Genomic DNA, 13,993 nt, shown 5'->3' on the forward strand with positions numbered 1-13,993 from the left:
GTGAACACATGAGATGGATTTGCCTTAGCCGGGAATTACCCTTTTTTGGTGTGGGAAATACATTGGATTTCATGAGTAGCTCACATGATCTAGATTCATTTTAACCGGTGAATCACCTCTTTTGGTGTGGGGAAGACACTGAACTTCATGTTAAGCTTGCATGATCTTATTCCTAATGATGTCACTGTGAAAGTGAGAACGATTGATGATGATGGAACGTATGTTCAAAGTGAGCAATGAAGAAGAGCTTAAGAATGTCAACTTCCAATATCACACTCATGAAGTTTCAGCAAATAATGGGCAAAGCCAATTAAGATTGGCCTATAATGACTTCTTATATGATGCCAATAAAGGGAAGTAGAAACATAATGTTAACTATATACCTCATAACTTCCCTATGATGAAAGTAATGAAATAGATGGCATAGCCAAAAGAGAATGTCTTATAAAATGTTATTTAATGCATAGTGTAAAGAATGACTCACTATAAGGTAGGGAAATCATTCCTTAGTCCTTGGATTACTTACATCGATTCATTGTGGGTTTTCATTAAAATGAATCATTGCACTTGTAAGTAAACATAGGACCAAAGGAATTATTGAACTACACAACAATAAGAAGAAAGAGACTGAAAAATAAACTAAGTCCCCAAAGAGGAGCTCTCGGGTTTGGGCAATCAAATTTTCAAATCCTCACCAGAGTGGTTCTAAAATTATGTTGATGATACTAAAGTCTTGTGATCATATAGAAAATGATTTGTGTGCTTTGAATGCATTAAAATACATCATATTCATACCACAATTCACAACGAACGAATTAGGAAAGTCTAATGACTAGACTTTCCAGAAATGACATGTTGCTTTGGAAGAGCTTTCATTGATCATGCATCGATTTATGTGTATGTGTGCATACATCCATACTTAGTACAAGTGGTTTACTAACCCTATGCAATTTACTATTTTTATAGGTGCAGGTGAGAGGGCTGATAAATGACACATGCAGCGGTTTGGACTTCAGCATTTATCCAGACCATTTGGTAGGTCCTCTTGATTTTGAGGATGCTACAGCTTAGTCTAGCATTAGATATAGACATAGCTAGTGGATATTGTTCCTAGCGTTTCCTTCACAGTTTATTTCGAACCTTTTTTATAATAAGGCTGTTTTTGGCAAACATATTTTGATATATTCATATTCTGTTTCAAATTGATTCATATGATAGATGGTTGTTTAATTTACGTTGAGCTTAATATATATTGCAATTTTGTATTAACTATATGAAGTCTATTGGAACTTCATACTTATAAAAATTTTCAAATTTTCCGCTAAAATTAACCATATGAATGTGATGAATACAAGAAGAGGCTTGTCTGCGACCTCTGAGAGGTGTACGATGCCGGTGTCGATTCGAATGCAAGAATTCGGGTCATGACAAACTTGGTATCAGAGCATGAGGTTAAATTACCTGGGAACTAAAGCTAAAAACAACCACGTTACGTAGTTTCTAACTTATGGTTGTGAAGCACGCCACAACCATGACTTAGAGACTTTATGATTTTAGGAAATCTCCCTTCTTCTACTCTTTATCGTGTTGTCTAGAACTTTGATATTTTGTGTCATTCTAGAATCTCACTTCCTTTTTGTGTGTGCGTGAACACAAGAAGAAACACAGGCAGGATAGTTGGAGAAGCAGTTTTTGGGGGAATTCAAGCTCCTCCTCAAGCCCCAGCTGCTGGAGTGTGCGGTAAGTGTGGCCATTTGCATGGAGGTGAATGCATAGTAGCTTCTAATGCTTGCTGTTGGTGTTAATGAAGAGGAGAAGGTTGATTTGGCTTCATACCAGCTCAAGGATGTGGCTCAGGTATGATACAATATATAGGTCAGGATGGCCGAGTGGTCTAAGGCACCAGACTCAAGTTCTAGTCTTTGAAAGAGGAGTCACCATTCGAGCTGAAAGAGTACAGAGAGATTGTCCAATAACTACTCTTGGTAGAGTCACCTATGACGACCTAATAGAAATAACCATTCTTGAATTTTATATCACTTTGAGTATGGATTGGCTCCATAAGTGTTATGATACCATAGACTATTGAAACAGGGTAGTAAGGTTCCAATTTCCAAATGAGTTAGAGATTGAATGGGAAGGGGGTGGATAAAATCCAATAAGCCAACAAATCTTAAGGCCAACAAGATATTATCTAAGGGGTTAGGAGTCGATAAGGACCTTTCTTACGAAGAGGTCCCCGTGGAAATTTTAAATCGCCAAGTGAAATGGTTGAGGAACAAGAAAGGTGCTTCCGTAAAGGTGATATGGAGGAACCACCTTGTTGACGGAGCATCATGGGAGGCCGAGGCTGATATGAGATCCCATTACCCTCACTTGTTCAGTTCTTGAGGTTAGATATACTCTTCCTAAGTCTATTTTTTTTGTTTAAGAAACTCTAAGATTTTAGTGCATTAGTGGATTTTAGTGTTGTAAGTACATAATCATGTGTTCTATACTTGCACTATATGAGTTAAAATGAGTTCATGCTTGAATTCATATTGATGTTTTTGTGTAGCGTAGACATGATTTTTGTGGTGCATGAGTTGTGATGTACATTAAGTTAAGTGTGATTGAGAAGGAAGTTCCTCAATCTCAAATATGAAACTTTAGATAAGCTTTAAGTGATATGTATCATCCAAAGTAAGTGTGAATCAGATATTCATAAAGAGTGAACTTTCAAGCATGTTAAAGTGTTTTCGAAAATGACCCTCTTTATTTTAAAATGATGTGTAGTGTCATTAGGGAATGAATGTTCCTAAGGGGGGATAATGTAACATTCCAGAAAATCACATGTCTAATGAAGAGCCCGGTAGGTCTTTAAGAATGCATATTGGGGATACATGTGCATTTCAATGCCCAATATTGATAAATATTGGGTTTAGTATAGAAAATTGGCTAAGGGGTATTAGCCAATTTCTATATAATATCCAAATAAGCAAAATATTGGGCATATTAGAAAATATTGGCTTAAAGGGTGTTAGCCAATTTTTCTAAGTATTAATAAGCTTGTTTTGGAAATGTACCTTCATTGAAGACCCTAAGATAAAAAAAAAATATTTCATCCAACTCACAAAAAGTTTTGAGGCATCCAAGTGTCAAGCCTAGATATCATGGCAGATGATCAATTAAAATGATCATGTAGATTAAGTAGTGCCCAAGGACATAGTGAGGATCCTTGGGACAATAAGTAAACATTTCCAAATAAACCATAAATAATAGTTAGTTATGAAAGTACAACCAACCCATGTGCAAGCACATGTGCAATACATGTGAAGAAGCGGCCAAAGGAGGGACCACCCTAACCAAATTCGGTTAGGGTAGTTAGGGGGAAAAACGTACAAAAGGGAGCACTCCATGTGGGGCCTAACTTCCTAACCAATTATAGACTCGAACCTACTGTCCTAAATAAATAAATAACCTAGGACCAAACGAAATAAACTAATTAGTGAACCCGACAACCAAGGACTAAACCGGGTTGACACTGACCACGTACTAGTTGAAGAGACAATCTAGTACCTAACCTAGGATGGTCCAAAGAGTTAGTTAAGGTCCTAACAACCTGGGGATCATTTAGTAATTATCCTAGACTACTTAATTAATTAATTTAGCAACTTAATTAATTAATTTAAAAGGGAAAACCCGAAATCACAAAGCAATTCTCAGATTTCAGTTAACCTAGGATGGTTCAAAGGAATGGTTATGATCCTAATGACTTAAGGGTACTTAAGTAATTACCTTAGGTCACCAAATTAATTAAATTATGAATTTAATTAATTAGTTTGAATGGTCTAAACGAAATCCTTACACTAACCTAGTATAATTCAAGAAGCATCCTAGTACTTAACCAAGGATGGTCCTAAAGGGTTGCTTTTGGTTCGGAAGACTTAGGGTAATTTAATTCCTACCCTAGGTACCTAAATTATTTAAATTAAGGATTTAATTAAATAATATAAAGTTAAAATATAGACCGAAACCATAGTCAACCCCAATTTCCAGATTTTCGGCCAAGTCAATATTCTCCAATGTTTAGTCAATTTAGGAGGGGCGTTTTGGTAATTGATTAATTAGTTTATTAAATTAAACTATTAAACCTAAGTTTTCTAATTTAATATCAGTTCCTAAGCCTAAAAAAATGATCAAAACGTTGATAATCACGATGATAAGAAAGTAGGCGACAAACCTCAAGAAAACGTAGAACGCTAAAGATTTCTTAGGCGAATTCAAGGTTTTCTTCAAGGTTTCGTGCTAGGTGATCTTCGTAGATTAAATTCTACATATGGTATCGGTTTATATCCTGGACTTCTTTCTCCAAGAGAACCTTCTTTCCAATGATTCAAGGATCTTGAAAACTAGGGTTGTTCCCGTGTTCTCGTCGAACTCCCTTGTCCCGAGTATACTTTTCGATTCCATGTTGAATAGGTTAGAGATCATGTTGTTGGCATGTGGTGCTGGCTGATATTATGTGTAATGTTCTTTAATTATGAATGTCTATTAACCTATGAATTTGTGATCGTATAAAGTTAAGTGCTTAAAATGTGAATCATGAATCGACGATGTGTTAGTTACACCTATAATTGTTTAAGTGTTGATGTGTTTGTCCGAATGTTGTAGTACTATTATTATGACATTATAAAGGTGTCAAATTAATCAAATATTTATATGATGCTCTCCGCTATGTCTTAAAAACATTAGTCTAAAGTCATGAACCAAGATTGGTTAAGAGAATGATACTATGTTAAGATGTGTCCGAAAATGTTTAGTATGAAGATGATTACGGTTTGTTGTGCTTACCTACTGTTAATTTGACATTTTAATGATGTTGTGTTCATGAATTGAAAAATGTATCCCAAAATTGATTACGATTGAATGAAACCTTGTCTCATGCTAATAAACAAGATTATGAAGTCTATAGCCAATTGCTTATGCAAATATTTATCTTATACCTATCTTATATAGCAAAAAGATTGAAATGATAACCCAAGTAATTAAATAAATGTAAATGGATATAAATTTATATTTTAAATGACTAATAATATTGGCTAATGAATAAAATACATATCCAGCCAAACATGAAAGAATGTAAAATTGTCCTATGCCAACAAAGATTGTTGTGTAATCTATACTCAAATGTTTATGACAATACTAACAATATGACAATTTTGTGTAGTAAGAGTATCAAATATATTATAAGCAATTCTAAATTAATTCAATGAATCCTTAACTAAGGGCATGCCATTCATTGGAATAACTCCGAACATGCTCTAAAAGAATGAACTACAAACATATGTAACTCATTGAAAGAAGTGTTCATCGTCCATAAATGATGAAATGAAGCTACTGCACTAAAGTAAGGAAGTAACATGAGTTATAACATAATTAAGCGGTCTAAATTAAGTAAGTGACCAGAATGGGGTGTTAAAGGAAGTGAGACAAATCTTAGTTACACCTTAGCTACTATGTTTAAAGAATACTCACAAATGAAGGTGTTAGAATTTGTGAGACTAGTCTCATTAACACTTAAGGATGATATGTAAGGAAAATTAGCATTTCATCAATGTAAAGTAAGGATTATATGTAAGGACAATTCACATTTCATCAATGTAAAGTAAGGATGATATGTAAGGAAAATTAAAATTTCATAAATGTAAAGTAAGGTGACAAGTCATCAAAAGAGTAAGTAAATCTCAATCTAGAAGTAAACTTCCATAATGCTTGAGTCAACTCTAAAAGATAAAGAAGAAAATCAAAGTGAGCACAGCACCGACAGACTAGTTATGAGTATGTGCTTGCACGTGTAAGCCTCATGAGACAAGGATACCACCGAGTTGGATAAGCAGTCTCATTCAGTCCCTATTCTTCAAACTATGTCTAGCCAACATAGGAACTAGCCAGTGGTTTCCACCTAAGAGAGCTAGGTATGTTCGATTTTACTTTGGGCGGTTATTCCACCTCTTTTCGGTATGGGGAAGACATTGTAAGTCATGTTTAACTCACATATCTGTGTCGGTTAATGCTCACGACATTTCTTTGGTTCGCTATAGCCGTGAGCCACTCTTTTCGGTGTGTAGTGAACACTTGACATGGATTTGCCTTAGCCGGGAATCACCACCTCTTGGTGTGGGTAGACACTGGATTTCATGAGTATCTCACATGATCTAGATTCATTTTAACAGGTGAATCACCTCTTTTCGATGATGGGAAGACACTGAGTTTCATGTTAAGCTCGCATGCTATTATTCCTAATGATGTCATGATGAAAGTGAGAACGATTGATGGTGATGGAAAGTATGAGAAATGAAGAAGAGCTTAAGAATTTCAATTGTCAATATCACACTCATGAAGTTTCAGCAAATAATGGGCAAAGCCAATTAAGATTGGCCTATTATGACTTCTTATATGATGCCAATAAAGGGAAGTAGAAACATAATGTTAACTAATTACCTCATAACTTCCCTAAGATTAAAGTAATTAAATAGATGGCATTGCCAATAGAGAATGTCTTATGAAATGTTAATGAATACATAGTGTAAAGAATGACTCACTATAAGGTAAGGAAATCATTCCTCAGTCCTTGGATTACTTACATCGATTCATTGTGTGTATGGAACTAAAATGAATCATTGCACTTATAAGTAAAACATAGGACCAAAGGAATTATTGAACTACACAAGAAGAATAAGAAAGAGACTAAAAAATAAACTAAGTCCCCAAAGAGGAGCTCTCGGGTTTGGGCAATCAAATTTTCAAATCCTCAACCGAGTGGTTCTAAAATTATGTTTATGATACTAATGTCTTGTGATCATATAGAAAATGAATTGTGTGCTTCAATGCATTAAAAATAAATCATATTCATACCACAATTCACAACTAACGAGTTAGGAAAGTCTAATGAGTAGACTTTCTAGAAATGTCATGTTGCTTTGGAAGAGATTTCATTGATCATGCATCGATTTATGTGTATGCGTGTATATTCCCATACTTAGTGCAAGTGGTGTACTAACCCTATACAATTTACTATTTTTATAGGTGCAGGTCAGAGGACAGATTGACGACACTTGCAGCGGTTTGGACTTCAGCATTTCTTCAGACCATTTGGTAGGTCCTCTTAATTTTGAGGATGCTACATCTTATTCTAGCGTTAGATATAGACATAGCTAGTGGATATTGTCCCTAGCATTTCCTTCACAGTTTATTTCGAAGCTTTTTGTAAGAAGGCCATTTTTGGCAAACGTATTTATGATATATTCATATTCTATTTTGAATTGATTCTTATGATAAATGGTTGTTTCATTTACGTTGAGCTTAGTATATGATGCAATTATGTATTAACTATATGAAGTCTTTGTAAACTTCATACTTATAAAAAGTTTTAAATTTTCTGCTAAAATTAACCATATGAATGTGATGAATGCAAGAACAAGCTTGTCTACGACCTCTGAGAGGTCAGCAACGCCGATCTTAATTTGGATTCAAGAATCCGGGTCGTGACACTCCAAATATCAGTAGAAAATGTGGGAATCAATTGCACATCCTTCTTTGTATCTCTAGAAACCCGAGTCCATCTATAAAGTTTGGTGATCATACTATAAAGGGAAGGGAAGTCTGGCGCTGCTTGGACAATATCATAGCTATCCCCATATTTATCCTTGTCTCATAAATAATGCAATCCAAATAGGCTGCCGGCGGAGAATAGACTCATTCTGGGATGACATAATAGTGTTGCTGATTAAGCCAAACCAGAACCTTGCAGTTATGCTGAGATCCTTCTTTTCAATCAGTGTTCTAATCTCCAACAACTTAGGAATACCGTTCAATACTAGAAGGGCCAGCCACTTCTTCATATTGTCCAATGTCTTTGTCCTAATCAAATGTTGGCACTCATCATCAATAGTATCAGAGTATCCCATGACGACATTAATAGCCTCACTACAACACTTGACCTTCATTCCCTGGATAACTACGTAGTCAACCATCTTGAGTGCATATGTCTGCTTCTTTATCTATGTTACCAAGTCTCTATAAGCATAGTAGAATTCTAGAACCCAATTAGGAATGTAAGGGACACGGGGCTTGGTGAAGAGTTTGAAGTCGTGAAACTTTAGGAAACTCATTATATATAGGTACCTGTCAATAAATCCATTAGCGGAAAGTCGCTTCTCCTTGATAATGGTCCTCAGTCGTTCAGTCTTTAGTATGTTCATAGGCTTGGGAAGAGGAACATATACTGGTGTGTAACGATCCTCAAAATAAACTAGGATAAATTAGAGCTTCACATGAGTTTTATGAGTTAATAACTTAATAAAGTAATGAATATTAGATTTAGTAGTTATTTTTAAAGAGTTTTGAAGTCAAATGTCAAGGGACGACGAAGACGTTTGAAACTAGTTTTTTGTGTGTTGATGTGTCCTAGTACGTTGTGCATGTTTTTATGTGTTTTTTGGAACCTAAAGCCAGTGGGGATGAACCTAACATCTATAGGGACATGTTTATTGTCAAAAACTCCAGGGACGACTCCCCCAAGGACCAACTTAAGGGTCCTTAAGGAGGACCTAAGCCTTGGCAAAGAAGTTGCCAAGGCAGCGTGTGGGCAGTAGATATAGGAAGCCATTCGTGTCGCAAACTTGCTCCACCAAGGACCAAGAAGTTGGTCCGCTTCGCGGACCTCTCTGTCCAAAAATATATTTCTAGAAACTTGTGGGAACACCTCCGCGACGCGGACTTGTTCCCCGACAATAATTCCAAAAAGATAAGTCAAGTTTAACTTATTTAAAAAAAGTCCAATTAATGTAGGGGTGTTTTGGGTATTTTGGGGGTTCACTATATATTGAATTTGAGTCACTTTACACCCATTCACACCTCAAACAAAAAACCCAATCGCTCTCACCTCTCTAAAAAAATTCTCTCTATTCAAATCCTCCATTGAAGAAGTTTCAAGCTCCAAGATTGAAGGTCAATGCTTCAAGTTTCAACCCTAATTTCGTGGTCTTTCTAGTATTAAGGTATGGTAATCCTTCATTCTTGAATAACCTCTCATTCAAGACCAATTCAATGGTTTCCAAAAGTGAATTGATGATCAATTCCCCCAATTTTTGATTCTATGCATGGGTTCATTGTTAAAACATTTTCTAAGTTATGATATTGATATATTAATGATTCAAAACCAGGTTTTTAAGATGATTTTAATGGAATTCCTTGAAGAACCCATGATTTTTTCAAATCTCCTAAATTGGCTTATGAAGTGGATTTAATGCATATGATTGGATTTTTCTCAGAATTGTGCTTATACTATGATGAATTTTCGTTATCTGTTGCTATCTGTGCCTAATTATGGTGAATTTTTGGAGAATTGAGAAAGGGAGATCATGGCTTAGATAAAGGGTAAGTTTACCTAAATTGTTCTATTTTTTATTGAATTTTTTTTGTGTGATATGGTCTAGTTATGGTGGCGGTGTTTAGATAATGTGTGTGTGTATATATATATATATATATATATATCTGTGTGTGTGTGTGTGTGTTGTGCTTGTCTACTTTAAGGCATGAATGTGAAGTAAATTGATGCTATGATGTACATGTATAGAGAATTATTGTGAAGATATGCATTTGATTCTTAAAGATAGCATGATTATTGAAGTACAATGTGAATGTGAAGTATGTTTGTGTGTGGATTATGATGAATGTAGTATGATCATGTTTATACGACAATGTCATGAATGAATGGAGGATGGTGGTTATGTGAAAGGTTTTATCACATTAATGAGAATGTACTGATGTGAGTCTATTGAAAGGTTTTATAAATAGAACTCTAATGAATGAATGAGTAATTTCAGGGTGGACACTCTTCGTGAGTAGAGATGTAGTGTCTAGTAACAACCTCTATATTCCTAAGAGATTTCCAATGAATGAAATATAGGTTAGGATGAGTATTCTTCGTGAGTTGAGAAGTAGTACATATTAGAAATCCTTTAACCTATAACTAATGAATTTAAAGAAAGTACAGAACTCCGTGGGGAATAATGTTGAGCACCGAGAGGATTTGAAAAGGTGTTGTTACTTTTCGTGAGTAGAGATATAGTATTCAAAGTAACCTCTAGAGATGGGTACTCTTTGTGAGTTGAGATGTAGTACTTAGAAGTAATCTCCTTATCCCTTAATTATGATTCCGCATAGGAATAGCTAGTGGTGTTCCACGTAAAGGCTAATAGAATGACCGTACCTTAAGCAAGTGGAGACCCCTCATTTGGAATGGGAAAATGCCGGGATTCATGTTAATATCCCATGGTCTTTTTTATTAAATCTAGCCCTTAAAAATGAATGTAACGAACTAGGTCTCCCTAAGAGTGTACTACTTAGGGTAGGTGGTGGAATGGGACGCCATCTATGCATTGCACAAATAGGCATTTGGAGGGATTCTTGGTGTGTCCTTATAATGTTAATGAATGAATGGTTTTTCTATATGTTGTTAATGAAGTAATTTGACTTTATGTTTTAATAATAATGAAGCATATTGGTCTTATGTGTAACTGTTAATGAAGGTTATGTTGACTTGTTAAGTTATGATGGAAAAGTAGTATCCTTATCCTTTTGTCTTAAAGAACACCTAGGTGTATATTGAAGAGGCTGTATAAGCGGTCTCTTCATGTCTTACCTACGTGGACCTTAGGATAAGTTTTGATGTAGGGCTTAAAGTGGTTAATGGGTTACTTAATGATTATGATTATTTTATGTCTATGTCTTATAGATGAATGTGGTTGATTTCAAGGAGTTAGCATGTGAGTCCATCTTAGGTGGCCTTCGATTATTGCTTAAGGGTGGATGGTGGAATGAGAAACTATCCACTCATTGTACCAAGTGATGCTTTAGGGTTACTTGAGGTGAAGATGTAAAGGAAAAGATGATGGTCTATATGTAATGAATTTATCTCAATATGAAGAACGGTTTAGTATGTGAGATGATTGGTTTCTATGTATTTTATAGCATGATTCATGAGGATTTTACTAAATTGACATAATGCATAGTTTTCAACTAAAATGTCCTCTTTAAAACATTATTTTAATGATTGCCATACTTAGTGCTTAATTGTACTAACTTCATATTCTTCTCTATTTATACAGGTATAGGTGGAAGAAAGTGAGGATCTTAGAGTAGAATCTTGGGAAGTGGATTGTTCTCTCAAGACTCTTGGTATGTCATCAAATGTTTAAGGACATGGATGTTCTTTTTAGTTTTGTTTCATTAATGACTTTGTATCAAGACTAGTACAATGTAAGGGCTATAACCCTATGAGAGTTAGATGAGTATAAGAATATCTTGTGATTGTGATACATAGTTTACTTATGTTTAATAAAAGAGTTTCCTTATTGACTTTATGTGAAAAGTTTTACTTATGCACTACTTTTCATACCTATGTGATAAATGAAATCTAAGAGACTTGTATAAAACCTCTGAGAGGTCAACTACGCTGAGTCTCGACTTGGGGGTGCTCTCGAGTCGTGACATGGTGGTTCTAGGACCACAACTTGTGCTAGAGCGGGAGGAGAAGTAATGGTGGCATGAGGAGCCCTGATCCTAAATGGATCATTCATCCTTTTGGATTGCAGATTTGCCCCATGTGCTGCTATTAGCTCATCCTCTTAGGCTTAGAAGATGCATCTTGATGCTCATGGTTCTCACCCTCACTCTCAAAAGTGGTGAAGCGAGTTGCGTAAATACCATCGTTGTCAGAGCTGTGCTCCGGTGACACATGTGCCTTCTCTTTGCCTTTTCTTTCTCACCAGTTGTGGGAAGTTTTGTGGCCTTGCCCCTAGATGTAATTGCATACTCATTTATTTATATTCGTTTAACCCTCTTGCAGGGTGGCATGTCCTTACCAACAACCTTTGTTCTAGCCATGTCTGCAAAATATCGTCATAAGTTAGGAAAAATTTAAGAAGAAACACAAAAAAGTAGTTCCAGACAGACTCGTCGATCTAGTAAATGAGTCGACAAATCACTTTGGTGATCTAGATCGGTCTAGCCAAAAGGAATGGCCCAAAAATCCCATAATAAAGGAATGTGAGTGATGGGGAGGGCCTTCTATCAAATTGCCAACAACATTAGGTTACCTAGGTTTAGCCTAGCAAAACCTACAGTAAACTAAGGGATTAGGGGCGCAGACAAATGGTGATCAAGAAGAACTTTCTGTGAGTCGAGTGCCCTCAGCAAACTCAAGCTTCTCGCCGAAATTTAAAAAACCAAACTTCAGATTAATCACAACATTAAAGGCGATAAAGGGAAATTTGGCATATCACCAAGTGGTTCGGCGAGCTCAACCCAGCTCGCCAAACAACCCAATGTACCTACTTCCAACCCAAATTATCAAATTCAACCATGCAGCCCCCAAAAAAAAAATCAAAAGATGCACTCTTATAATTAAGCTAAGACCTATTACACCTATGCCCCCGGGATACTCAGACTTCTCCTGGTGAGACAAATTTTCTCCATTTGATGACTTTTGTCCTTAAAAATGACATCAACCTCTATCATTGGGAAAAATATGTCATTTGGCATAAAAGTGGGCTACTTAGACTTTACCCGACTAGACCCAAAAACATGAAAGCACAACCCCATAAGTTTAAGCAATTTCATGGCACAAAATACTCAGAAATTTAATAACATATTACCAACAAGATATTCAAATTAAAACAAGAATACACAAGTATAATTACGACAGAGAAGCCTATCACAAATCACTAAGATAAAAATCACTTACAAATGCGTCAAATTAACTAGATAAAGATTTGGGGTTTGTAAAACCAACCTTTGATGTTGAATGAATACTTTGTAAAGCTAGGCAGAAAAGTAATCCAACTCTGAACACAAATCCAATGCGAAAATGCTCTAAAATGTACAAAGTATGAGAAATATTTCACCCGTGTGTGAGTTTGGGAAGTATAAAAGTGAGGGAAAGTGAAAGAGTTTGAAATTTTAAACCTTTGAATGCCTTTAAAAATTATCCAGTTCTTTCTCATTTGGTGACATAAGTCTTTCTCACCGATTTACTCGGCGACACGCTGAGTGGGCACTTACCTCACCAAGTTTTACAGGACCTCTAGTTATTTTAGGGATCCAAACAAAGGACAAATTGTGATAGCCTACCTAGTCGGTGATTCACCAATCAGCTCTTGGGCTCGTTGAGTTGTAGAGACTCCACTTTAAAAATGACTTGAGTGAAACGACGGTTTAAGTTAGGCACACCGACCTATTTGGGGATGTGCCGATTGGACTTCTGGGTCGTAAACTTGCACTTCTAAAACATATTTCACACTGACCTGCACAATTAACGCACCATTATTTCTAAAACAAAACTAAAACGATAAAACCTTTGGTTTCCTCCTAAGAAGCACCTTAGTTACCGTCGCAACAAGATGCAAGTCCACCCTCAAACCTCATTCTTGGGGTTAACCATAGTATTACTAGGCGCCCCCTTGCTGTCTCGGGTGCATATCAGATGAGATATGATCCATTTGGGTCTCCAACTTCTTGATAGAGATGGAATGAGAGATAAACATCCAGCTAAGATTCGACACGTCTTCTTTTGTTTCTTTTAAAATATTGTCCGACCCCTCAACCTTGTTGAGGATATGAGAAACCATATCCTCTGACCGCCCACCTTGTGACTCCTTTGGCAATTGAAGCTCATGGGGAGGCACATACCTATCCTTCTCTCCAGCACTGCAATTGGGATTTCGATCCCTCCATTAATTATCACGATACTTACAACCTTTATACATGTTCCAACCTTGGTTACCACCATACCTTTGGTAGTTTGAACGATAACCGCCACCTTGGTTGGCTGGGAAATTCACCACTTTGTTGTACTAAGCATCAAACATGGGCTCATCAAAATTAACACACCCGAAACCTACGATATTGACACTTTGAGCACTAGCTTCCATGACATTTTCGGACAAAA

At 36.1% G+C, this 13,993-nt stretch overlaps 1 long non-coding RNA gene across 1 annotated transcript; it reads left to right on the plus strand.

Moving 5' to 3' along the window:
* The first annotated feature begins 9,160 nt into the window (after positions 1-9,160).
* LOC114077297 lies at positions 9,161-11,403 on the plus strand. Its single transcript, XR_003578452.1, has 2 exons — positions 9,161-9,420; positions 11,154-11,403. It is a non-coding gene; the product is annotated as an uncharacterized LOC114077297 (long non-coding RNA).
* Positions 11,404-13,993: the final 2,590 nt, after the last annotated feature.

Source organism: Solanum pennellii, chromosome 5, assembly GCF_001406875.1.
Source record: "Solanum pennellii chromosome 5, SPENNV200".
NCBI lineage: Eukaryota > Viridiplantae > Streptophyta > Magnoliopsida > Solanales > Solanaceae > Solanum > Solanum pennellii.